The following is a 24,926-nucleotide window of genomic DNA, read 5'->3' as shown; positions in this document are numbered from 1 at the left end:
CATTGGTAAATGTAGACTAGATTCAACCTCAAATTTCTGATTCTATACTTATCAACAAGCTTGAGCAACTTATTAGAGGTATTCCAGTGGAACCTTAGGGGCACCCTCCAGAGTCGCCTTGCAGGACCGCTAATTCAAAATGAAGAACACAGTCAAGTTAGCTCATTGCGAAATAATCATACTTAGACTTTCAACTCTCTCCATGTTCCTTTCCCAACACAAATTGAGCAACTTATTAGAGGTATTCCAGTGGCACGAATTACTGGGCTCCCAGATTCCTTTATATGGCCCCATAATAATAATATTTGCTCAGTTAGTTCGGCATCAAAATTTTTATACAACAAAAACGAGTGCCTCTGGATAAACAGTTGTAGAACTGGATATGGAAATTACAATGCCCCAAAAATATCCAACTCTTCCTTTGGAAAGTCATGCACAATCAGGTTCCCACAAGGCAGTATTGAGCCTTTTCTCGCCTAAATATTAATGAACAATGCCCCAGATGCAACAATCCAGAAACAACAATTCATATCTTACATGATTGCCCCTGGGCTAAGGAGGTTTGGAGTCAATCCCCAGGGATCCTGCCACATTTTCCTTTTTTCACATGCCTTTACAAGCTTGGCTACAGAGCAATGCAACTGCAAATAGTGTAATTTTGCACCAGCAACTCCCGTGGAAAATATATTTTCCCTTCCTATGTTGGAATTTATGGTTAGCCAGAAATGAACATATTTTTAAGAACTAATCTCGATCCTAGCATAGCCTAGTCTACACAACAGTGCAAGCAGCCACAAATTATTTTTTCTGAGCCACTTTTGATAGATCAGTTCAAGTTAGGACCTCGCAAATTATTAGATGGGCTGCACCAAATGAACCCTATATAAAGCTAAATACGGATGGTAGTTCCATAGGTTACCTAGGGATGGTCTGCGTAGGGGGACTACTGCATGATAGCTTAGGATTCTGGATATCAGGATTTTCTTTAAATATGGGTATAGCAACTAATAATACGACAGAGTTGGAAGCAGTCAGGCAGGGTCTCCTGTTAGCATGGGAATTGGGATTCAAATTTATCCACCTTGAGATTGATTTTGTAACAGTTTTATCCTGGTTAATTGATACAAATTCTATTTACCCTCCTGATGTGTTGTCTTTAATATGTGATTGCAGGAGCCTCATGGGGCGAGTATGGGAGGTGCAAGTGTGTCATATATATCGTGAAGCAAACAAATGTGCGGATGCCCTAGCGAAACGGAGAACCCACCAACAACATATTTTGATTGTCTATAATACCTGTCCCAGTTTTGTTTACCACTGTTTAGTAAGGGATTTGGCCGGCCTCGGAAGTAGTAGACTGTGTGCCCGAAGGTCAGATAATGATGTTGTATAAACTTTTGTTTTAAGTAAATAAGACCTCCCGTTTCTACCCAAAAAAAAAATATATATATATATATCTTATTTTGAATTCAACCGTATTTATTATTAAATAACCTGTCAGAGCAATGTTTTATACCTGTTTTTCCAATCATCCATACCTCAAAAGAAGGGGAGAAAAGAGATGGAACAAATATCTTCTCCCTCTAATCCTACACCGTATATGTGAATGGTGAGGGAAGGAACTCCAGCCCTATAAATAAGAACCTTACCCCCAGAGCATGGGATCCGAAAATTTAGAGGAAAAGTTGTACTTAACAAACCCATCCTCGACATTCCTAAGGTCGAAATTATAGTAGAGTATTTGTCTATTTGATCAGTTCTTTTATTTACTTGGTCCAATGTTTCTATCTTTTTTAGATCTTTTACTTGCCAAAGCCCTTTACCCATATTTATCAAATTAATTGTGACGGTCAATCCATACATTTCCCTTGTAGCCATTTTTGGCACGCACACATATATTTTCTGTAAAAATATATTGAACACCCCAAACTTGACAATCTCAAGAATTTATTTCAACAAAAATTAGTGTAATGCTAGAAACACAGTAAAATTTCACAATTTTCCTAAATTAACATGTTAACTCACACATGGGCCTACCATAATAATTATAATTTGTAACTCATTTAGCCTATTCCATAAAAATAATTTATCTTTCTAAAAATGGTATCTAGAGAGATACTATGACTGTGAATTCTTTTCAACGTCACCAGTAAATCTGCTAGCTCTCTTCAACTTTGCATTCACAATAGTTTTTCTCTCCTCGGCAACCTAGCTCATAGTCATAGCAAGTTTCATTTGTTGCTCTCTCTCTCTCTCTCTCCCTCATCATTTTTTACTTTTTTTTTTTTTTTACTTTACTCACACATGGGCCTACCATAATATCTAAATCAAAATTTTTGGTATGCTAATTTAGGAATATTGTTAAATTCTTATGAAATTTTGTTGTGTTTCTAGTAATACTCACAAAAATATAATCCTAGCCCCCACAAACATAATCCTCAACCTCTAAAATAATAAATAAATAAAATCTCAAACAACAAGATTAAGTTGAACAAGAACAAAGGAACAAAATATTCAACAAAAACCCGTTCAAAAACCAAATAAATAAACCACCCTTAATAATTATAATTTGTAACTCATTTAGCCTATTCCATAAAAATAATTTATAATTTAATTCTTTCTAAAAATGGTATCTAGAGAGATACTATGACTGTGAATTCTCTTCAACGTCACCAATAAATCTGCTAGCTCTCTTCAACTTTGCATTCACAATAGTTTTTCTCTCCTCGGCAACCTAGCTCACAGTCATAGCAAGTTTCATTTGTTGCTCTCTCTCTCTCTCTCCCTCATCATTTTTTACTCTTTTTTTTTTTTTTTACTTTACTCTCATCTCAACATTTTCAATTCTCACTTTATCTCTCGTTAATCATTTTTGCTTTTTAATTTTGTTAGTAACAAAAAATTATAAAATTTCATGTATTTACATTTTTTTTAATGTTCATATATTCAAATTCTCTTTTTATTAAATTTTGAACAATGTTAGTTTTTGTCAATATCTACCCTAGAAAAAATTCTTAAAGTTGCTATTGTATCTGATTCATATACAATAAAAAGTAGTCTTAATGGTAAACTTTTTTTTTCCAAAGTTAATAATAGAGTAAGTTTGTCTTTGAAAAAAAGTGCATAAGTTTTATTCTACTTGATAATAACATTATTATTAATGAAATACAAGTTTCCTCTCAAAAAAAAAATTTCATAAAAAAAAACTACTACCTTAACATAGGGGCAGAAAATTAAACATTTGTTTTTCTTTCGTGCACGCTGTTTGTTTATAAAAGATATTTCAGACTAGTTGGCAGGTGGCAAACATATTAGGACTCGTAGTACTACAAGTCTACAACTGTACGTCGTCTGACTCTGACTTGTTGGCGCAGACTTCGGCGACTCCTTAGGTTCACTGATTGGAATGCCTTTTTTTTTTTTTTTTTCAAAATAAATATTCCAACATCGCCAATCTAATTAGTTGACTTTTATGATTCTAAAAAAGAAAATTAGTTTACTTTTATTTATTTGTTTTATTTCATAAACTATAATGTCATTCCAAATGAAAAACATAACAACAATGCACATACATGCTTCCAAAACTGCTAGGTTGTAATTATGAGATTAGAGATCTTTTAATCCAACAAAACGTAATTAACAAAATACAAACATTAACTAAAAATATTATTAAAGACAGTAAAAATAAACTAGCCCGTTAGTTCTTCTTCCACTTTAACCGAAGCACCAAAACATACTTTTGCATTTCTTTTTATTGTGACAAAAAAACTAAAAAGAAGTCACATTTTAGGAGTGCTGCACTACATGATTCTATGTGTGACATGGGGATGTAAAACCTGACTAAATTAGTATTAAATTAAATTCGTAGGTTATCATTATCAAATTAATTTATAATTCGTATTTTGTGACATTTGTTATATGGTATAGCTAATTCCATTCAAAATTGAAGAGGAGCTGAGTGAGTCCCACTCTAAGTATCCAGCTGATAATTAATAATTATACCAGTGTGGACTGATTGCAGCCAATTTATAAATACAAGATAGAATCTGATCAGTTTGATTCTTAGCTGGTTTGAACCTAGTAGCCACTTGATTTCATGCCTTGTGTAAATTCTCACACATGCTTTTGACATTACAAACTATTCCACTAGCTGAGGTACGTATGCAATCCACTTTCGGCGGTCAGCTACAAATTTAATTCAATCCCCCTAACCCAATAGCCAATATAGTTGGAAAAACCAATTGTCTTTATCCAAAATAAGTAATGATTTTGGGATAAGATGGAGTCCTTGATTATTATTTATTTGAACTTTTGTTACCAGATTGGGCTGCATTAAATAGGGATATGCTAATGTTATACTTAGATATTTTGTTCCGTTTGAATTGAGAGGGGAGTCAATCAACTCTATTCTACTCTTCTTTACTCCAAATGGGCTCTATATTATTGGTTTTTTTTTTTTTTTCTAACGAGATGTTACTCAAGAAGACTTTTTTTTTTTTTTTTTTTTAGAGTACCCAAGAAGTCTTTGAATTATAGAAAGCAAGCCTTATCTTGAAAGGGCTCAAAAAGGAAATGGGAATTGCATTCATACTTGCAACAAGGATATTAAATTATTAATGAGTGTTAATATCTCCATTGGTAACAAACATGTTGGAATTATTACACAAAGAATTGAGACTGAGATGCTGCAGATAATGCAAGAGATAAAATCATGAAGGCCCACAATGAATTGAACATTCAAACTTCTCGACAAGGTGGTACAGTTGGAAGATAAAGTTGATCCAAAAATACAAAAAGGCGCACATGTATCAATTGGTCAAAGTGGAATTAATCATTCGATCTCTTACTTTTTATCTTTTTTCTTTTTTATTGGGGACCTCTGACTTTTCTATCAGTTTTTTTTTTTTGAAGATACTTTTCTATTAGTTCGTGAGACCCGTAATAAACGTTATCAATGCTTCCCAAGGTTTTTTACTCGGGTCTGTTTGGATACAACTTATTTTACTGAAAATTGAAAATTAAAAACTGAAAATACTGTAGCAAAATAATTTTTAAATAGGGCTGTAAATGAACTAAGCCGATCATGAACAACTCGGGCTCGGCTCGATAAAAAACTTGTTCATGTTTGTTTGTTTATAAATAAGCTAAGCTTGAGCCTTAGTTTTAGGCTCGTTTAATAAACAAGCCGAGCTCAAGAAAAAAAAATTGTTCACAAACAAGCTTGTGAGTCATTAGGCTTGATACACAACAATTCAAGTATAGACTTAGTTATAAGTTTATATGTGTTAGCTAAATATACTCATTACACATATCTTAATAATAATATGGCCAACATGAGACCACTACCTGTATTACCTTAATTTTTTTTCATTCCCTTTAAATTGATCAAGAACCACTTTAGACTATAGTTACATTTAAAAATAAATAAATAATTAAGTAGGCCACATATGATCCTTCCCTATTAATCATCTAAAGTAAAGTTATGAAATATGTTAGTGTTTTCTCATTCATAATAGTTACAAATAGGTATTTTTCTAGTCCTTCACTATCTAACGTGAATATAAAAATTGTATTTTGAACAATTGCTGAAGTTGTAGATCAAGGAATGATGAATTAATTAATTTAATCATGTAAATTATTAATTTGAATAATAGCTAATCATAAGTAAGAATAGATGCATGATAAAATGACTATACTATTTTCTTTTTCTTTTTCTTTTTTCTTAACTTTAGAGATTTAAACATTTAGTAATTTGATTTTTTTAGATCTCAAGCTCAAAAATTTGACCTAAGTTCGAGTTAGAGCTTTATATTAAGCTTGAGCTTCATATTAAGCTTGAGCTACTTGACTAATTAATCAAGTCAAGCCAAGTCAAGTTCAAGCTTTTTGGCATTCTCTCGAGCTCAAGCTCAAACACTATTTTTAGGCTTGTCACAAGCTCAAGCCAAGCTTGAGCATTTGATTTTTCTTGACGAGCCAAACTTGAACATGCACTACTCGACAAAACTTGGCTCGTTTACAACTCTATTTTTAAATGTGTGAATAGTGTCGTGAGATCCATTTTTAATGAAAAAGTTGTTGTCAAAAGAGGTTTGTGGGTCTCGTGAACAGTGCACGAGACCCGCTGAACAATGTCATTCTAGTGAAAAAGTTGTTGCGTTTAACGAAAAAGTTGCTACAATTCCACTGAATGTGTTGCTACTGTAGCGTGGGTCCCACCATTTGGAAACACAAAATGCAAACGCGTGGAAAAAAATCTATACCCAAACACATACTCAATAATGGATTATGGAGCACTTTTACTTTTTATTTCTCTCAAGAGACTTCCAAGAAACTTTGAGATTTTTTTTTGAGCAAACCAACGTTGAGAATTTGGAGAGCTCTTTAATATATATATATATATATATATATATATATATATATATATATATATATATTGGTCCAGTTAATGTATACCGCATACCTTAATCATCCATTTTAAAAAAAGTTTTTTGAAAATTTGAAAAAGTTAAAAAAGTTAATTACTTTTTATTTTTCTATAAAAAACTTCTTAAAATGGTTTAGGAATATATGCTCTAAAAGCATACGTTAAGGCATATGTTCCATACTTATAAATTGTCAAAAACTTATAAATTGTGCCACATCTTTGGTGGAATTTTTTATCAGTAAAAAATCCATGTATCAGCCTGCATGTCTCAAATTCTTTATTCTTAGAGCAACCACATCAGCTCATTTAAAATATTCCGTCTATTTTACACAAAAAACCTACTTTTAAGATTTTACACATTCACTTTTATAAAACACCCACATCAATTCATCTATCCTATCACCTCTATTAATTAAATAATCAATTTCCTCACTTTTTTATTATTTCTCTCAACTACCACACATATACGCGCGCCTCTAATTCATTTCTCTCTCTCTCTCTCTCTCTCTCTCTCTCTCTCTCTCTCTCTTCATTTCTCTTTCGCTCTCTCTCTCTCTACCCAGATCAACTCTCCCTCGATCAACTCTCCGATCTGCCCCGATCCGCTCTGATCCACTCGCTCCGAGCTCCGATCCACTCCGACACGCTCCACTCTCCCTCTTAATCAACTCTCCGATCTGCCCCAATCCGCTCCGATCCACTCGCTCCGAGCTCCGATCCACTACGACACGCTCCGATCCACTTCGATACGCTCCAATCCACTCGCTCCGAGCTCCGATCCACTCTGATACGCTCCGATCCACTCTCCCTAGCTCCAATCTGAGCTCCGATCTACTCTCCCTAGCTCCGATCCGCTCCGATCCAAGCTCCGACCGCTCCGATCCATGCTCCGATCTACTCTCCCTAGCTTCGATCCACGAGCTCCGAGCTCCGAGCTCCGATCCAGTCAAGCACCGATCAAGCGCCGATCTGTGTTTGTGTATCTATGTTTTTTTTTTTTTTTGAGCAAGGGTGTCTGTGTTGATTTTCTGTGTGGATGTGTTTGTGTGGGGGTGTGTTTGTGTGCGGGTGTGTTTGTGTGCATCTAAGGAAAAAGAAGAGGATGAGGAGTTGAGCTTTAGCTGGGTTGGTTGAGCACGGAAAGGAGAGAGAAAAAAAGGAGCGAACGGAAATGATAAAATAATGGTATAAACGAGCTACAGTAACCGTGTTAATATACACGGTTACTGTAGTTTGGGGATGGATTTACAAAATTTTAGACATTTTTAAACCCACTGATGTGAGTGGTTTTTTGCTCAAAATGTGTAAAATTGGTAGTTATGTTTATTTTAGAAACTTTTACATCCATTGATGTGGATGCTCTTATCTGGTTAATTGTGCCACATCTTGAAGACCCTATCTTATGGCCCTTATGTGTGGCCCAATACGATTCTAGATTTAGGGTCCGTTTGGTTGGAAGAGGGGAAAAGTGGAAGGATAAAATATGGTGGGAGGATGAAAAAGTAGAAGGATAGAAAAAATTTTAATTTCTTTCATTTTTGTTTGATTGGGAGTGGAAAAAATAGAGGGATGGAAAAAGTGAATTTGTATAAATTTACTTATACACCCTTGTTAAAAAATGATAGCCAATTAATACAAAAAAGTGACAAAAAAAATTACCCAATTTATTAAAAAATAAAAATCACGTCTCAAAAAAAATCATGTCTATTTAAACAAAAACAAAACAAAACAACTATCACATCCACAGCATAGAAAGAAAAAGAAAAAGAAAAAGAAAAAACAAACAACAACAACAACGTGCCACTGCCCAAGAAAAAAAAAAACAAAAACAACAACAACAACAACAACAGAAAGCAACGTCCAAGAAAGAAAAAAGAAAGGAAAGAGTCAACGTGCCTAGCACCAAAAAAAAAAAAATGAACAAAATGAATTGGACATGGGCATTTTTGTCCATTAAGTAGCTATATTTTCTCTCTTCAGTTTTCTTTCTATTTTAGGGAGAAAACTTTTTGATAGGCTCATGGAGAAAACACCTGGACTCCACTATTTATTTTCCTTCCTTCCCACCCAACCAAACACACTCAAAAAAGTTTTACTTCCTATTTTCTCTTCAAAGTTTTCCATCTACCCTATTTCACCTCCAAACAAACACACCCTTAAACTATGTTTTGTTTAAAAGAAAGGAAATAACGAGAAGAGAAGAGAAGAGAATAAGGGGAGAGAAAGAAAGTATTTCTTCCCTGTGTTTGGAAATAGGGAGAGAAATAGAAAAGAAAAGAAAATACGTTAGTTTTATTTTTATGTCTTGACAAAGTAAAGAAAGCAACAAAATTTGATGTGTAGAACAGTAATTTAAGAGTTCTTAAAAGTCAATATTGCAGCCAATGTATTTTTTCATGGAAATTTCTTTACATTTCCGCCCAAATTGGGTGGAAACAAAATGTAGGTTTCTGCCTCTGGTGATAGATTTTCCGTCTCATTTAGCTTTTTTTTTTCTTTTTTCTTTTTTTTTTCTTTTTTTTTTTCACTCCTGCCACCCAAACAACGGAAAATAGTTAATTTCTCTTCATTTCCTTTTCTTTCCCCTCAAACCAAACATAGTATTTAGGAAACAATTTTAGGTGGAGCATTCTTTTTTTAATTTTCTATATTTTACTATCTTTATTTAAAAATTCATTATTCTTGTTTTTGAGATGCAAAATTATTAATCACTTTTTATACTTAGGACATCTACATTATGTTTGATAATATTACTAATCAAATTAATCACCTTGTGATATAATCAATTTTTATTAGGATTTTATAAAGTTTAGTTGTGAAAAGCTTCTTTTGGCATAAACAACTGTAATAATTAATAAGTATGTTGTTAGTAACATTCTATAGGAGATACATGCATTTGAAAAAAAAAATTAATATTTTTATATAGTCAAGATTTTTTATATTACAAGTTTGAACATCATTAATCATTATAAATATTGTCATATTGTTATTGTTCTGGTGTTTTAATTTATATCTTTTAATTCAAGATAAATTTTAAAGCATAAAGCACTCTATATATTTATATATATTAATAGGTAAAGTTCAGAAAAAGTTCAATTAGAATTTGAAATTAGAATCTAATTTTGCGTTATGTGTTTTAATTTATGTGGGCACCATATCATAATTATCCACTTAAGTTTGTGCCATGTGCCCATTTAAGTTTTTTAATCTTTGTGGCAAGTGAGTTAATGAGTGCAAAATACTAAGAATCTAATATTAATGAACTATAAAATAAAATAAAATAAAAAATCAATCACATATACTCAATAAAAATCACAACTCAACAAAGATCATCACTCATTCTATCTTATTAAAAATTAGAAAAAAAAATGATCATAAGTAGTATTAAATTTAGGTAAAAAGTTTAATATGTGACTAATTACGTTTACTTTAAAAAAAATTGACTAATTATTTATATTTTTATGGAATCCAATTTTGCATCATGTGTATAAATTTATGTGGGAACCACATCATAATTTTCCACTTAAGTTTGTGTCATGTGTCCACTTAAGTTTTTTAATTTTTCTACCAAGTGAGTTAATCAACGCAAAATACTAAGAATCTAATATTAATGAACTATAAAATTTATAAATAAATAAAAACCAATCGCTTATGCTCAATAAAAATTACCACACAACAAAGATCACCACACGTTCTATTTTATTAAAAATTAGAAGAAAAAAAAAGATCATAATTAGTGTTAAGTTTAGGTAAGAATTTTAATATATGACTAATTACATTTACTTTAAAAAAATATTGACTAATTATTTATATTTTTATGAAAAAAACTGTGTTTATTTTTAAATGCATCCATACTTATGCGTGTGTTATATGCATTTTTTTTTTTTTTTGAGAAACATATGCTATTTTCTTTTAAAATAATTTGAATAATTGTTTATATTCTTATAATAAAATTTTGTTTAATTTTAAATGCACCCATGCATTTACATAGGATACATGCTAGTATAATCTAATTTATGAAAGACACTATTACTGCTTCACTTAATTATATGATCACCTAACAATTCCTACCTGTCAAAACAAAAGCAAATTAAATACATGACTTGATGAGTTAATACTAACTTATTCAAGGTAAATTTTGTATAGAGAATAATATGGTTCTTGTATCAATTTTTCAAGAAAGAGATAATTTTTTGTTTATAAAAAAAGTTTTAATTTAATTTGAGTAAAGTGATACATATTAAATGAAAGTTGCATTCTAATTTCTAAATTTGATCGTAGTGTTGAGAGAGACAGAGATTGTTTGGTGTGTGATCATGTGAGATGTTGGATGATAATTAATATAGACAATCTACTATGTAGGTCCCATGGGAAACTTACAAAAATTGAAACCTCAAGTTGTTATTCAAAATTGATCATCAATGATAATTTGGTCTACCCACATAACTTTTTTTGAAACAATTTATAATTTCAACTGTGTTAGATTTCTATTGTCCCATATATATATTTGTATATATTTTTGGGTGATCTTCTTGAAGTGAAAAAGCTCAACTATGCCCCCCTCCAAGAAAATAACTCAATATTTTGGGGGCCTTTCTATATTAGGGGCCCTAGACAATGGCCTAAGTGGCCTTGCCAAAGGGCTAGTCTTGGCCCTAGCCCTTGGTTGGTTTTGTAGAGGGCAAGATAGAAAAGAGTTATTTTAAATTAATAAGTAAATACATTTAAATGAAATATTTTTATGAAAAAAATAGTTTGTTACAATGACTAATTTAAATATATAATCTTGAGAATATTTCATAAAATAAATTTTATATTATCACATTATAAAATGTATATGTAAGGACACAATTCAAATTCTCAATCTAATGGGCTTGAAAAAGCCTTTTTTACAATAAATTTGTAGAGGATGGGTTTGTAATCTAGATTTCAGGGATGGTTTAGATAACAAGGAAGAGAACGGGCTTTTGGCCCAATGGCACGAACTAAAGAGTTATTTGTAAGAGTAAGACTGAAAGTTCTACCTCGGACACAATCCGAGGATAGTTTAAACTAGTATTTCCCACGGTTGGATACAATTATTGCTTATCATATACTATTGGCCCTTTTTCTTCTTGAAAAAGCCTCCCTTTGCTTCGTAGGTCTTCCCATTTATTTATACTTCTTTTTCTCCTCTTTCACCAGCTTCCACCTCATGGTTGCAATGCAGGTTTAGGATACTTGTCCCATCAATTCTTCCCTAAAGCCCGCTGGGGTTAGGGACCAAGTTCCAAACTTCATGCTCAGGTCCCATCCTTCTATCTATGCAGTCAGTATATCAATTACAGAGCTTTTAATGTATGGGCGGTGGTAGCAGCTTTACTTTAGATATTCCCCCGCTCTTTCTATTGTCCTCCACGTGTACTGTGTATCCATGTAGTAGTAGGATTCTTTATAATATAGCCCGGGGACACTAAACTTCTCTTCCTATGTCCTCGGCTTAACAATCCGAGGACAAATCTACTCCTCGGACGTAATTGGTCATTTGCTTATCATTTCTTTGTTTGGCATTTCTTTATGAGATACATTCAGATACTCCAAGATCAATTTGATGTCTTCGGATTTGGGTTTCTAGCCCAAAAGACTTCGTTGGGCCATCCTTGGTAAATTACTGGGCCCAATGCCCCTACAGTATATATTCCTGCGCATCGCACAAGTTCGAGACTAGTTTACATAAAACTCAAGGGAGCCGTATCAATACAATAATGATGTGAATTAAGTCAAGTGAAAAAAATTTCACTAATTTTTTCCATAATAGTTCAAGTAACAAATTGTAATTGATGCATAAAAAAAATTGTATGTTGTGATAGGATCTTATGAAAGTAATGCTGCATCACTTATAACTTGACACCAATAAATTGTGAAGAAATATCATGCCCCTAACATGATTTTTTTTCTTTTAATTTATCATTTTCTCAAATACACATTGCAAGTTCTAACAACTTCTTTATTATCTCTTTTCTTCCATGTAAATAACATTTCGTCTCTTTCTCATTTTCTTCGCTCTAACCACTTAAGCAAGAGAGAAATGGAGAGTTGGCGATTGAACTTCACCAATCGCATAGAATAGTCACATCATTCTTCACCTGGGCCATTTGATCAACCCTGCCTGCCTTATGATAGCCACACATTACCTTTATCACTATCCCTTACTTTAGCAATGACAAGATCTACAACCACCTCTCCTAGGCTGCGAAGATTGATATTAAATGTAACTCAGCAACTTGGACCTACGATTAGGGGTGTCCACGGGTCAAGTTTGTGCCCAACCCGAACCCGACTTGAATTTTTTGGGTGGGTGAAAATCAAAACCAAAACCGACCTGTATTAATGGTCAAATCATCCAGTTTGGATCCGTTGGGTTTCGGGTTTGTGTTGATTGGTTTCGGGTTTTTCCACCGATGCTGATATTTCATCACTGGTGCCGATATTTGGCTGGATCAGTCGAGATCTGGCCGATATTTAGCCGGATCCGTCGAATCTGGACTAGATCTCGACGAGATCTCGCCGGATCTGGTGGATTTCAGGTAGCTCTTCATTAGAAAATCAAAAATATCGCCGGATCTAGTGGATTGCAGTGGATTTCAAGAAGCTCTTTGTCGGAAAACCTTTGGATCTCACTGGATTTTGTTGATTTTATGGTCAGGTCGGGTGGTTCGGGTTTTTGGGGAGGAAACCCGCCAACCGACCTAAAGGGATCGGGTTCTATGGGTGGCGACCCACCGCCGACCATTGGATTGTTCGGTTTGGGTGGTGGCGGTTCGGTTTTAGGCAGGCCCAGCAGGTTGAGCGGGTCACCGGATAGTGTGGACACCCCTACCCGCGATTACTCAAGGATAGGCCACACCACCCAGTCATGTTATTTTTCAGTAGTACAAAACATATTCACAAGTATGGTTGATATATCACATACGAAGATCATGTCCAGAACAATGGATTTTTTTTGGCTATGATGGAAGAGAAAATGCAGTGTTTTTCATGTTTGGAATGAGCGGTCTAAAGAAAGAAAAAATAGTTTGGTTGATAGAACACACCACCTTGTCATATTATTTTTCAGTAGTACATAGATATTCACAAGTAGGGTTGATATACCAACTACAAAGACTATGTTCAGAATGATGGATATTTTGGCTATGAGGGAAGAGAAAATGCAATATTTTTCATATTTGGAATGAGCGGTCTTGAGAAAATAGTTTATTAAGTTTTTAAAAATAGTTGCCATATGGACAGAGCGAATTAAATAGCAAAGCATTTTTACTTTTTTTTTTTTCTATCCTCACATATAAGCCCATAATGAAAGCAATGGGAGTAACTTAAGTAACTCAGAACATTCAAATGAAGAGGATGGGAGCACTGTTCCAACGGTCACTCCTAAAACGGTGTCGTTAGTACGCATGGTTAAACATAAAACACATCTCAAGCCAAACGCAGTCATTTCTCATTAATCTACACGGTGTCATTTCTATATCATATGTTTAGTGATAATTAGTTATCCCACGAGTGTGTTTCAGTTATAACACGTGTATGCAATGGCAGTTATAACTGCCTCCGTATTTCCTGCTTTCTCTCTCTCTCTCTCTTCCTCTTCACTGTTACCTATAAATTGTGTATTAGAGATTGATTATTGTATTGATTGTATTGAATTCTTTTTGGCAATAATATCATAGTTTGTTCAACTTTGTTTCTCTCTGTTTTCTTGCTTTCTTGGTGAGATTGTGTGTGTTTTTACATGGTATCATAGCATTGATCCATATCAATGGCTTTTGTGAACTTTGGTTCATCTTCCTCATCATCTACTTCAAGTGCTTTGCCTGCTATGGCTACTTTTAGGTTACTAGTGAATACTTTGCTACTCTTGTTGTCAAATATGTCATCTATGATGACTATGAAACTTGACTATGGGAATTACATTGTTTGGAAACATCAAATTGAGGTAATTCTTGATACCTATTCAATGATTGATGTTCTTGATGATTAAATCATGGCTCCAGATCAGTTTCTGAAAGACTCATCTGGCAATTTAACTGCTGAGATCAATCCAGCAGTCATATCTTGGAAGAATCGTGAGCATGCTATGTTTACCTTTCTGAATTCAACACTCTCTCCTGCAATTCTTGCTCTTATAATTGGGCAAAAATTTGCTAGAGGAGTTTGGAGAGTGTTAGAGAAGAGATTTGCATCAGTTTCTAGGTCTCATGTTATGAGTTTGCGTAATGAATTGAATGCAATCAAGAAAGGTGTTGATTCTATTGATGGTTATTTTCAGAAGATTAAGCTAGCTTGTGACAAATTAGCTGTTGTTCTGTGTTTATGGATGATGAAGAGCTTCTTCATATTGTTCTTGTTGGTCTTCCTTCTGAGTATGACTCCTTTAGCTCTAATATAAGGACTAGGAGTGATGTGTTATCAATGGAAGAGTTAAATGCTTTGCTTTGCTTTGCTTAATACTGAAGAGAGAGTTATTAAGAAAAGATCTAATACTGTTGATCCCAATTCCATTGCTATGGCTGCCAATTTCCATTCTCAGGGTTTTCCTCGAGGAAGAGGAGGTAGAAATCACAATCAAAGAGGTAGAGGTGCTCGTGGAAATGGAAATAATTCTGGAGGAGTGAATTCCAATTACAGTGGAGGTAGTTATCCTAATTTTGGTTCTGAATTTCAGAATTTCAATCCTCAGTTTCAAAATTTCAATTAAGCTAAGTCTTCCAATAATCAAGGTCAAGGTCAATCGAGTAGACCAATTTGTTAGATCTGTGGCAAAGGTGGACACTTGGCACTTGACTGCTACCATCGTATGGATTTTGCATATCAAGGAAGGCATGCTTTTACTAAGCTTGCTTCCATGGTGGCTAATGCTGCTCAGGTTCAGGCCTCCAATTCTTGGCTCACTGACACAGGTTACTCAGACCATGTTACTCCTAACCTGTCACGGCTTTCTCTTCACCAACAACCAATTCAAGGCAATGAAATTGTTAAGTAGGCAATGGTCAAGAACTGCCAGTCACTCACATTGGTAATGGTGAGTTTTTAACCTTAACTCATAACTTTAGGCTTAATAATATACTAAGAGTTTCTAACCTTGCTTCTAATATTTTGTTTGTTCATAAGCTTTGTCTCCAAAATAATGCATTTTGTTATTTTGATACAAATAAGTTCTTAATTAAGGATCTGCCCTCGAGAAAGATCCTCTGCGCAGGGTTGAGTAAAGATGAGGTGTATCCCATTCCATCACTTTCTAAACTATCTTCATCTCCATCCTTGAGTCATTTCAAGAGTTCTGCCTTTATGTCTATCAAACCACAACAACTCCTCCTTTGGCATCACAGACTTGGGCATCCAAGTTCTAGGCTTTTATTTTCAGCTCTTAAGCGTGTATTTCCTTCACTTTCTTTGTCAATGACTGATGAGGTTTGTTCCTCTTGTGAATCTTGTAGAAGTGCTAAGATGCACAAACATCATTTGAATAAAACTCCAATTATATCCACTTCTGTTCTTGAAATTGTGCATAGTGATGTTTAGGGCCCCTCTCCCATTACTTCTTTACTTAGTTTTAATTACTATGTGCTTTTTGTTGATGACTACATTCGTTTCACTTGGATGTTTCTTCTTAAGCATAAATCTGAAGTTTTATCTGTCTTTAAACACTTTAAGTCTCTAGTTGAAACTCAACACAACTCTAAACTTAAGATTCTAAGAACTGATAATAGATCTGAGTATACTAATGCTGAGTTTCAATCTTTCTGTTCTGCTAATGGTGTTCTTCACCAAACTACATGTCCACATACCCCTGAACAAAATGGTGTTTCTGAAAGGAAACACAGACATGTTGTTGAAACAAGCCTAGCCTTCTTTATCAAGCTCATCTTCCTTATAATTACTGGTCCTATGCCTTTTCTGCTGCCACTTACCTTGTTAATAGGCTTCCCTTTTCTATTCTTGATTTTCATTCTCCTTGGGAAACACTTTACTCTATACCTCCTCCTTTACAAGCTCTTAAGGCTTTTGGGTGTGTCTGCTATCCTTATCTTAGGCCATATAACAAAAATAAGTTGCAGTCTAGGTCCAAACCTTGTGGCTTTCTTGGTTATCCTCCTTTGTCTAAAAGGTATATTTGTTTAGATCCTACCACTAATATGATCTATATTACTTGTTATGCCTTGTTTAATGAATCCCTTTTTTCCTTTTGCTTATGATTCTACTCTTTCCAATCCTTAAATTCCTTTTTCCTCAACCTTGTCTGATTGGTTTACTCAGTCTGTTTCTCCTTCTGCCGCTTCATCATCTATTGCTGCTAATGCTCCTAACTCTTTTTTTCCTCTCCTGATTTAACCTCTTCCATAATTCCTTCCTTTCCTCTTCTTGTCCTATACCTGTTGTTCCTCCTCCCACTGAAACTCCTTTCTCTGTTGCTACCACATCACCTACTCCTTTGTCTGTCACTGCTAATCCTGAGGTTCCTTCTTCTTCTTCTTCTGTAGTCTCTAAGTCCAATGTTCTTATTCCTAATTCTGGTAATACTCATCCTATGATTACAAGGTCTAAGCATGGTATCTATAAGCCAAGAGTTATGTTGGTTCAATGTGATTATTCTATGATAGAACCTCCTTCTTTTGCCATTGCTTTTAAGCATCCTCAATGGGTGGCTGCAATGGATGCTGAGTTTCAATCTTTGCAAAAGCAACATACTTGCTCTTTGGTCCCTCTTCCTCATCATAAGAATATTGTCACTTGTAAGTGGGTTTATAAACTGAAAAGACATAGTGATGGCTCAATTGCAAGGTACAAGGCTAGGTTGGTGGCTAGGGGGTACCTTCAACAATTTGGTTTAGATTATGATGAAACTTTCAGTCTAGTAGTTAAACCTAATACTATGAGGCTTCTTCTTGCTTTAGTTGTTAACAAGGGTTGGGAGTTGAGGCAATTGGATGTTAATAATGTTTTTCTACATGGTATACTCAAGGAAGAGGTCTATATGGCACAACCTCAAGGCTATGTTGATCTTGCCTTTCCAAAGCATGTTTGCCTTCTTCATAAAGCTCTTTATGGTCTCAAACAGGCCCCTAGAGCTTGGTTTGAGAGGTTTACTTCACAATTGCTTCATCTTGGGTTTACTACTTCTGCAACTAATGGTAACCTTTTCATTTTAAGGCATGGATCATTTCTGGTTTATCTATTGCTTTATGTGGATGACATTATTATCACAGGCAATAGTACCTCTTTTGTCTCTTCTATTATTCAGTTTTTGGGCAAAGATTTTGATCTTAAAGATCTTGGCTTGCTTCATTATTTTCTTGGTCTTCAAACTGATTACACTTCCACCGGTCTCTTTGTGCATCAAACCAAATATGCTTCCAATTTGCTTCACAGGTTTGCTATGACTGATTGCAAGCCTTATAAGACTCCTTGTTCTCCTACTCACTATCTTCTTCCCAGTGCTAGCCCTCTTCTACCCTATCTTAAATCCTATAGAAGTTTGGTTGGTGTCTTGCAATACCTCACCTTCACCAAACTTGATCTCTCCTTTGTTGTTCAAGAAGTATGTCAATACATGAGCTGTCCTACTCATAACCATCTTCAGGTAGTCAAGAGGATCCTTAGATATCTCCAGGGCACTCTCCATTTTGGGCTTGCCTTTACTCCAAGTCCCACTTCCCTATCTGCCTATAGTGATGCAAATTAGGTTGGGGACCATATGGATAGGCGCTCCATCACTAGCATTGTGGTCTTCTTTGGGAATTGTCCTGTCACATGGTCTGCTAAGAAATAGGCAATTATTCTTTTTCATCCACTGAGGCTGAGTATCGTGCCTTGGCTTATTGGCTTAGAATGCTCCTTTGTAGTTTTGGTCTTTTCTTCCTCAGCCTCCTCTTCTTTGGTGTGATAATGTCAATGCCTTAGCCATTGCTTCCAATCCTGTGTTTCATGCTAGAACTAAGCACATTGAGGTTGATTACCATTTTATTCATAAGAAAGTGCTTAGGCGTGATCCTTTAATTAAGTTCATCTCTACTCATGATCAACTTGCTGATTTGTTTACCAAGGGTCTTCCTTCTCCCCGATTTCATTGGCTTACTTCCAAACTCATGTGGAAGTTCCCATTTCGTTTGAGGTGGGATGAAAGCAGTGGGAGTAACTCAAGTAACTCAAAACATTCAAATGAAGAGGATGGGAGCATTGTTCCAATGGTCACTCCCAAAACGATGTCGTTAGTACGCGTGGTTAAACATAAAACGTGTCTCAAGTCAAATGTAGTCATTTGTCTCTAATCTATACGGTGTCGTTTCTATATCATATGTTTAGTGATAGTTAGTTATCCCATGAGTGTGTTTCAGTTATAGCACATGTGTGCAATGTTAGTTATAATTGCCTCTTTATTTCCCGCTCTATCTCTCTCCCTCTTCACTGTTACCTATAAATTATGTATTAGAGATTGATTATTGTATTGATTGTATTGAATTCTTTTTAGCAATAATATCAGAGTTTGTTTAGGTTTGTTTCTCTCTGTTTTCTCTCTCTACTTTCTTGCTTTCTTGGTGAGATCAGCTGTAGCTGCGTTTTTTGTAAATGCGGCTATAGCCCGCGTTTTTTGTAGTGACACTATGAAGGATGAAGATCAAATGAATCGCTATATTGTCATTAGGCATGACACTAATGTAAAATTAAACTTGTATTAAGCACAATAAGAACTATTGAATCTGTATAAAAATATAGATATAGATGCCATAAAAGAAACTGATGCTAGTTTTAATTTAATTAGTGAAACATTTTCTATGTTTTTAATTTAATTATTGAAATTTTTTCTATAATTTAGACATGTTTTAATTATTCTCCACTTTACTATATAATGTTTGAACTTAGATAATTTCTTGTGTGAGAAACCGTAGAAAATAAATTTCTAATGTGTGGGAAACCGTAATGCGTAGAAACCAATCATTTAAAATACATGTATATATACTATCACCTCATTATAAACGGCTATAAATTAACAACATACATATGTATTACCATTATCCATTACATGACACCTTTTATAATAAAGAGGATGATAAACATCTAAGTTGCACCTATTGTGGAAGCATGCTTGTGGCCACCGTAACAGCTAAATTCTATTAGTTCTTTCACAATATAAACAACTAGTCGCTAACTCGTGCTATAACCTGTGCTATACATGAGAACCTACTTATTTGTGAATTAGATTAAAATAATTTTATAAAATCTTAAATTGATTAAGAAACTACACCATTACATGATTTACTCTTATATGACTTCAATTTGTGTTACAATTTGATGAAGAAGTCATTGTTTGAACGTATAATGGCTTACAAAAAATTTGTCAGACAATTTCAAATACCGCAAAAAATAACTTAAAAATTCAAATATTAAAACTTTTGAAAAACTAAAAGATATTAAAGAATCAAATGATTCATGGCTTAGAAATTATTGAAAAATATATATATATATATATATATATGACTAAAAAATAGAAAAATATAAGAAAAAGTTTGGGTTATATTCAAAAGAATAATCCATAGTTATAAGTTTGCACTCTATCATAAAATATTACGTTAGTGAAGTAAAGAAATAATAATAATAATAATATCAACGTTTGAGTTTGAGTTTAAGTTAGACTTGTTAGAGAGATAGAGTTTCACTCCTTGTTAATTTTGGACTAAATAAAAATAATTTTTTAAAAATATTGTGCTAACGTAAAAAATTGTGAGAGTTTCAAAGTTTTTGATTTTATATATATAGATTATGATGCTTTTACACATATAGCTCAACTAGTACTTTATAATGTTTTCAACATATCCATTCAAGATTCATATAACACTAATAAGTCACCATGATAAATATCTAAGTGGCGCCAAGTGTAGAAGCATTGTCAACGTTCACAAACTCTTGAGCTGGAACCTCTTCCAGCACCTTCAACTGCTCAACCATTCTCCTGTCCCTATATGCCTTTGCCTTTGCACTGTCATAGGATAAATGTAATCCGAAAAATAAATAGTAAACCATGAGAATTCCAGTCCATATGCCTTAGGTACGATGCTTTATCTATAGACTCAAGTAGAAAAAAATTAATAGCAATGGATACTGAAGGGAGCCATGGAACCAATAGTACACCCCAAAGTCTTGAATTTCTTGCATGTGGAACAAAAAGCCAAAAGCTCCAAATGAAGACCCTAGTATAAGAACAAGATACACTATGAGCTTAATACGATTCACTTGTGTTTTCACCCCACTAACATAGTAGCGCCTCACAATAAGCGCAACAGCTACAAGCATGAAAATGAACAGCGTAGACACTGAGTGAAGGTTTGCAAGAATGGTAAGCGGTGTGAAAATGGCAATGATTGCGGTTGCTACAAGCATGATAGCCCTGGCATCAATGGGTGTTTTAGTCCTTTCATGGACATTAGCTAAACAATGAGGCATCATGTGTGTACGTGCAATATGTGTAAGATACCGAGCTTGACCAACAGCTCCAACAAGCAAAACTGAAGTCATGCCTTTTAATGCTCCAAGTGCAACTATATACTTAGCCCAACTCATACCTACGGCTTGAAATGCTACCGAGTAAGGAGCATCTTTATCAACATTAGCGTACGGTTGCATAAGGAATAGTGTCATAGCCAGTAAAAAATAAGCCAATGTGGTTATAACCATTGAGCCAACAAGTCCAATTGGAATGTCTCTAGCTGGATTTTTAGTTTCCTCAGCCATAGTTGAAACGGCATCAAATCCAACATAGGTGAAGAATAGTACAGCTGAAGCTTGGAACATGCCTCGAGCTCCAAAAGGAGCAAATGGGGTGTAGTTTTTGGGGTTGGCTGTTGTAAGGCCGGCAATGATGATAAAGATGAAGACAATGAGATGAACAATTGAGGCGACATAATTGAAACGTGATGAGGCTTTGGTACTTATGACGGCGAGGATACAGATGATGAAAATGACAACAGCAATGGGGTCTGGTGATTGGTAGTCGCTTGGTAGAGAATGGACTACGACGCGGAATCATCAGGTTGGTGGTTGCAGAGAATGGCAAAATATGATGTCCATGAACGTGCAACAGCAGCTCCACCGATCACATATTCGATGATAAAGTCACACAATCCTTCACCTTGCTCTTATTGTATGCATATTCGGATGTTTTTATTAATTTGTTGATTTGCTTACTTATTAAGAGTGGATAAATGTACATTTTTTTTTAAGTTAAATAATTAGTTGTTCGTGAAGAATGGGATTTATTTATACCAATAAGTTAAATTGTACCTAAACAAATAAGTTAAATAGTAGGAAAGAACTATTCATAGGTGGTAAGTTAAAATCTTAAAACAATATATGGATACCCCTCCCCCAATTATTCATATTTCCAATGTAACCTTCTTAAATTGGATTAGTTTTTATATTTGTTATTATTTTGACCCTCTTATTCTTAAAGATCTATTTTCGCCTGAGTACAAAATTTAGCTTCATTCGAAAAAAAATTTAAATCTCATTGAGAGACGTCATGGACTATGGTACATATAATTTTACAATTGCTATTTTCGTGAATTTTAAAAACTTTATTATTTACCATTGATCCCGAAAATATTAACATAGATATAAGCATGAAATTTGATATGAATAGTGAAGAAGGCTAGCCCTAGACATTTTGGGGCCTTAAGCAAAAACTAAAATGAAGCCTTTTTTAAATTTATGTATTAATTAAATTAATATTTTTTATTATAATTTTTTTTTTTTTGTCTTTTGAGATGCAAATTGACTAATTAAATTTATGTATTTAAGTTCTTCTAACATCTCATTTCAATTGATAATATAGCTAATTCACTTAATCTTTTTTAGAAAAATGTCAATCTTAGATATGATTTATTAATTTTAATTTTGAAAAACTTATTTCTTTAGAAGCAACTGTAACATATATTATTAGTAAAATTCTATAAGCAATGCATGTATTTGGAAATGAATCTAACTTTTTTTATATAATTTAGTATGTAAATTGGAGTATATTCTTTTATTTGTAAAATTTCTTTTAAAACTTTTAACTCTAAAAATAAGTTTAAACCATCAATATCATAATAAATATCATGTTTGTTTTAAGACAGTATTTTTGCAAACTATCATCATTTAGTGATTTCAATTTCATGAAGTTAAATAGAAAAACCAAAAATATCTTTATATATTTGAAATTGTTCAAATCTATTCTCAATTGAACTAATTGTTTATCTACTGTATATAAGAAATAATCAATTCTAAAAGATTCTTTAGCAAATCATGTTGTCTCATTATGAACATTTTCATCAAATTGTTTCTTTCTATAAATTATACATTTCTCACGAAATATAGGTTCTATTTCCATTTGAGATGTAATTTTTTTAGATAAATTCGTAGCAGATATAAATCCATTTTTTCTATATCATTTAAAATAAGAAATGAGGCCTTTTAATTGATCGTACATTTTTACTAATAGAATTGACAGCAATACCAAATAATCAAACCCAATAGGAACTTAAAACTTTCAATTTTAATTTCTACTATTCCTTCTTTTTCAAACTTTTGGAGCTTCTCTTCTATTTGGGGACCTTAGGCAATGACCTAATTGACCTAGTGAAAAAGTCAGCACTAATAGAGAAGATGAAGTGATCGTAGTATACAGACCACTTGATCATACAATGGACATAATAACTAGATTCTTGATCAATTTTAATGGGGGGAAAAATTGTAGGATCAAAAAGCTTTTACCTGCTACAGGGATCTCCACTGCAAACTCAGTGTAACAGAAAACAGAAAGCAAGGCAGAAATAACAGAAATAACAGAAGATAACACAACAGCAGGACCAGCATGTGACTGGGTCTCAAGACCAGTGAGCACAAATATACCAGAACCAATAACAGCGCCCATGCCAAACCAAATAAGATCCCACCAAGTCAGTGTCTTCTTCATCTCATGCTGGCTCTCAGCCTTCACTTCCACCAGCTCCGTTTGGTCAAGTGATCGGCTCATAATCCGGCCCAACAACCGGTGTGGTATTTCCATTAGTGCTTGGAAATAGTTGCCCCAACTCTGGAATGAGTACTTGGGGTAGTCATGAAAACCATTTATTGACGCTTCAGTCCCAGCCATTCTAGTAATATGCACAAAAAATGAAAGTGGGTTAAATTTGAATGAAAATTTTGGATGCAGAATACGGTCCTAATACTGTTTTTATTATTGTCTTATAGTTTGAACAAGTTTCAAGTTAAAAGGAAAACAGTCATATTGGATTCTTATGCGAGTGAAGCAAATGACTGCATATTCTTGCTATTTTTATTGTAGGTTTTGCTTTCTAAGGCAACTAAAAAAATGCAAAAATGATAACAGTTGAACTCTTCTTTTCCTAAAAATGATCAAAAGTTCAAGAACCATAAGAATAAGAGAAAACTAAAACATATCAACCTGATTTGAAGAACCTCTATTTTCAAAGATTTTGGCAGCGAGCATGTTCAGAAGCTTTATAAATACACTGAAATTTCAAAGTGGGAGATAAATCCGAGAATCATAACTTTATAAAACGTTGATTCCTACTGCAAAACATAGACCTGTACTCGTTTTCTTATAGAAAAACATAACTGACCTCTGTCCCTTGTGCCACTAAGGCAGATACCTAACAGCTGGAAGAATTTCGTTGATAATAACAGCCTCACAAAGCAACTACTCTCGATAACTCAAAGAGAGCAAAAAAGAAATAACAAAAGACAATAGACAAAGGATATTCACACAATGACAATCAATTTAACCCCATCAAAGAATGACATTAATTATATATAGAAAAATGTTAAAGTTACCATCAATTTTAGTACAAAAGACTAGTATATTGAATCTGAATGGTATCATCTCCCACAACATAATAAATAAACTCGTTTAAAATCTCATACATATACACAGGTACAACACACACTTATAAATAAATTTTTATTTAATAAATAAGCATTGTTCATAATATTATGTAAAAAGTTGATAAATTTGAATTAATTATAGCTAGACAAACAAATGACATTGAAAAGTATAATCTTTCAAACTCTCTATTTCCCTAATTTTGAGATATATAATTGGATTTTTTATGGTTCATTTATATTGGACTTTTTTTATTTTGCACTTAATTAAGTTATTTGACACAAAAATTAAAAAGTTGAAATGGGATACATGACACCAAATTAGACTCTTATTTAGATTTTAATTGAATTTTCTCTCTTTTGACCACACACACATATGCACTAGCCTCTAAGCACGGGCACGCATGCATGCTTAAAGGCTCTTCTATTTTTTTTTTTTAAAGTTAAAAATTTGCATCTATTATGGTTTAGAAATATATTTCTTTTATCTTACGAACAAATAAAAAAAATAAACTTTAGAGAGAATCAGTAACCGGTAATTTCTTTTTTGAACGTGAAGGAAAAAAATCATAAATTTTAGAAGTTC

The 24,926-nt window shown here is 33.7% G+C and overlaps 1 pseudogene; it reads right to left on the bottom strand.

The window, feature by feature from the left end:
* Positions 1-20,320: 20,320 nt before the first annotated feature.
* On the bottom strand, positions 20,321-23,591 carry LOC142635466 (cationic amino acid transporter 1-like; annotated as a pseudogene).
* Positions 23,592-24,926: the final 1,335 nt, after the last annotated feature.

Source organism: Castanea sativa, chromosome 5 (genome assembly GCF_040712315.1).
Source record: "Castanea sativa cultivar Marrone di Chiusa Pesio chromosome 5, ASM4071231v1".
NCBI lineage: Eukaryota > Viridiplantae > Streptophyta > Magnoliopsida > Fagales > Fagaceae > Castanea > Castanea sativa.
The sequence above is the reverse complement of the archived record's forward strand: the minus strand, read 5'-3'. Positions and strand labels throughout refer to the sequence as shown.